Raw genomic sequence first — 4,321 nt, forward strand, 5'->3', positions numbered from 1 at the left:
AAAAGCATGGATGGAGTGTTTGTGTGAACTAATATAAATTCAAATTAAACATCATTACATAAAAGGGTGGTTTTTTTTTTTTTTTTTTTAGTTTTATTCATTTCAAACAGGCCAGATCTGGCCCGCGGGCCGTAGTTTGCCCACGGCTGTTCTAAACCATAAGCCAGCAAGCTTTCTCTGTAAAATCACTCACTACCACTGAAGACAATGTGTGAACACAGGACCATGTTCCAATAAAACTTTACTGACGAAAGCAAGTAGTTTGCTGGGCCATAAGTTGCAGAGCCCAGCAGCCGGCTCTCACCACACAGCTCATGTGACTCACCAGCCAGGAGGTCCCCCAGCAGGTTCTTACTGCAGCGCAGCCTAAGGTCTCCCAGCTTTAGGACGTGGCCCCACCTTGCAGCAGGTAGAAGAGCCCACTCCCTGGAGAGGCCCTCTCCTCATGACCCTGGCTCTCTGGCTCGAAGAAGTCCAAGGAAGCCAGCACTTCATGGGTTACTCCTCAACACGGCATAACCGGGCCTCAGTGACCACACACACCTGCTGGCCCCCTCAAGGCTTCGACGAAGTTCCAGGAATACATCTGCTCACAGCACCTTCAGTACCTCAGGCCAAGGACCCAGAGCTGCAGCCCACAAGACCACAGACCAGCTCACCCAGGAACAGACTGGCTGGCTGGCTGGCATTTACTGGTGAACCAAGGGACTGAGGAAGCAACTGCAGCGGGAAGGAGCAGGACAGGCCGGAGCACACAGCCCTGACCAGTTCCATCCTACTCCTCCCCATGATGCCACTCATCTGTATCTTCACCTTGTCATTTCACTCCAAAAAACATTTCAGCACTCTGCAAGCTGACAGACGTTCTGCGAAGTCCCACACCTACCCCGGTGCTGGCCACACCCCAAGCACGAACCCCGCCCAGCCAGCTGAGGCCAGGGGCATCTCAAAGCACACAGCAGCCACCAACACCCGGTGACCCTGACCCCTAGGATACAGGACACCCACTGGCCCAGAAGTTTTCCCATCCCCCTCCAGGCAACCTATGGGCTTTTTCTTTTTCTGCCCTCAATCAATTTCTCCTGCATCAATTTTGATGCCCATGTTTCTGCCTCCCTGAAATACAGACTTAATCCCAACATCAGTAAGCGTCAGATGGTGACCAGGGACAACTCCCTCCCCCAGGCCACGCCTGACCTCGGTCACTCTGGGGACTACACAGAAGCTGTGGGGCCCTTGAGCTTTGTCCCTGAGAGAAGTGCATATGCTCTTGTCGTTACTGAGCAAACACAGTGAGTCCTCTGTAGGGTCAGAGAGGGCAGCCATCAGCCCAGAGAAGCAGGAGGGGCAGTGGGAGGCAGCCGAGGCTGTCCAGCTCCGGGGCAAAGAGGAGGCCGCAGACCCACCTTCTGCCTGTGTCCTGGGAGCCCGGACCCAGAGCCTGTGTCCTGCTGTGGCTTGGGAGCCCAGACCACTGTGGTGGTCTGTTGTGGACACTGGGTCAGAGCCCGAGTCTTGCCAAGGACAGAATTCCCAAGCGGGCCCCAAGTGCACTGTGCCCTTCTCCACTCTCCGGTTACAGCCACCACCAGCCCCCCCATCTCCACGCACTCTCCCCTCCCCGAGTGAGCCAGCACATTCCTCCCCCACGCCTCCTCCTCCAGCTCAAACATGGGATTTCAACACAGTCCCTCCCAGAACAGGTCCCCAGGGAGGAGCAGAGTGACCTCTGAGACTCAGAGCCAGACATGCTCCCAAGGGTCAGCTGGCTAGGCTGGACCAACATTGGCAGCCATCACCTGTTCCTGCCACCAAGCCTGGGCGGTCTGCCCATCACTGGACACTGAGGGCCACACAGGGGCCTGCACAGGCGCAGCGATGGGGAACACATGGTCTGCCCATGGAGCCGAGAGGCGCCTCAGCAGAGTGGAGTCTCTTCTGGTGACCTCATGGTGCATCCATCGTCCAGACCCCACAGCACCCCACAGCCACTACCCCAGAGGCCGGGTCTTCTTAGAAGTGGTTCAGTGCTGGCATGAAGTGATTTTAGATTCCACAATCCTAACAGTGAGATAATGACCCCTGGCCCCTGCCCACTGCCCTCCATGATTTGCGCCAAGATCAATTCTGGGACCTGAAATCCAGCAGCCTGGCAATTGAGGCCAGCAGGGTGCCCATGGCTCTCTATTCAGGCCAAGAAAACAAGAAAGCTTGAGGTTGAGTTCCCACGTTTTTAACGGCAAGTCTCTGGCTGAAACAGAAACGCCTTCTACATGAAAAACAGAGGAAACATTGAGAGGACAAGGACCACCCACAATCCACCAGCCACGACCACCACTGCTCCTGAGGGGTGTTCCCTCCAGTGTGTCCTCTGGAAGGAATGAACAGCCTTCCCCTTCCCCATCGGGGCTTCCAGGGGAGTAAAAGGGTCCTCTAAGAACATGCCACAAGATAATGATACCCATGTACGGCCTCAGGTTAAAGCCCACCTGGGTGCAGGTGTGTTCCTCTCCCTCCCCCCACCAACCAGGCACATCCAACGGGGCTCCTGCCATTGTCTCCTCCAGTGCCCATTGGTTTGGAGGAGGTTCCCATGGAAAACACTGAGGAGATCTGGGGAATTCTGAAGCCAAAGACCAAAGACCAAGGCCCCTGCTCCCGCCTCAACTTACTCATCACTCCATTCAGGGCCCTCAGTCCCCACTGTCTGGACATGACCCCACCTCTGGCAGGTTTTTAGATCTGACACTCACACAGTCTAGAAAGCAAAGACAGTACCAGGTGCTCAACTACCAAGAGGCACTGATGCAGAGAAGTCCTGGCAAAGTAGTCAGACATACACATGTGTGCACACTCAAACACAGACACACATCAGAACACAGGCACATGTGAGCAGACATAGACACACATAGATACACACATGGCTTATATACACACAGCACACATTCAGGCGCACACACACAACACACACATCACACTCACATTAACCTACTTGTGCAGGCACACACTGTTGTGCATGCAGATGTACACATGCATGCATGTTCACACACACACACACATGCACACACTCACACACAAGCTCATAGGCATCACTGGGAACCACAGGTCTGAGAGCTTCTCAAGAGAAGAAAGTGTTCCCAGACTTTTCTCTAAAGGATGCACCCCCCACGTGGAAATGACAGGCTCCTGGGGAACTCCACTCCCCACACCCCCTTAGTCATATGGCTGCTCGCTGCTCCTGGACCGACCCCTCCCACCTCAGGGACCAGCAGCTGGCAATCTGAGGGGAGTAGGCAAGAACCCCCACCAGCCCCCTGGGGCAGCTCCCATTACCAACTCCGGCTCCTGTCTGGCTGTGGTCAAGACCCTTGGTGGGAGGAATAGGAAACCTAAGAACAACCTGGCGCTTCTCTCCTCTGATTTCGGCTCAACTTGATCCCTCCCCAGTGACCATCCTCCGAGCCTCCGAGAACCCAGGCCCAACCCACAGGCGCCATGAACAGACGCAGCCCAGAGACAAGAGGTCAAAGCCACCTCTGGGGTGGGCAGACTGGCTCCTAGAGAGGGAAACTGAGGCACAAGGAGAACTCAGGGATGGCCTTGAATCCCGTAGGGCCTCACGTCACCCTGAGGTGGATGTGCCCACTCGAGCAGAGGGCAACAGACACTCCCACCTCGCAGACGGCACCAGGAAACAGCCACTGTGCTGGCCAAGGGCACGGCCTGTGTGTGAACACCCAGCCGCATCACACAGCCAAATCGAAAGTGGTTCTGGCGCCCAGTGGTGAGCACAGGCCTCAGGCGCCACTGGCTCTCCTCCCAACAGCCAGAGACCCCAGGCCTGTGAGTCATGCAGGACCAGGCAAGTGGAGACTGTGCTGGAGAATGACCCAGACGCAGGAAACTGAACTGCCGCCTGGAACCCAGCTCCCACCCCCATCCACACAAAACAAAAACGCACTTCCACTCCTCCCCCAACTGTTTTCTCAGAAAGAAACCGCCGGAGGAAAGAAAGAGGAAGCCAGCCAGGAACCCCAAGGAGGGACCAGGGCCTTTCTCAGGGCCCTGCCAGAGGCAGGCCCGTGGGGTCCACACAGACACCTCCACCCCAGGCAAGACCTCCACACTAATAGTTTACTGTCTTCCTGGCCAGGGACCCAGGGACCCAGCTCCATGACCCCAGCCCCGTAGCATCCACCAGCCATAGAGACCACCTTGAAGGAGCCAGCTCACCAGGGCTCCCCTGGCAGGAAGTTCAAGAACCCACATGGCGCCAGCAGTCATGGATGGGGGAGCAGGGCTGCCTCATTCCTGGCTGGTC

Source organism: Myotis davidii, unplaced genomic scaffold, assembly GCF_000327345.1.
Source record: "Myotis davidii unplaced genomic scaffold, ASM32734v1 scaffold135, whole genome shotgun sequence".
In the NCBI taxonomy this organism is placed as follows: Eukaryota; Metazoa; Chordata; class Mammalia; order Chiroptera; family Vespertilionidae; genus Myotis; species Myotis davidii.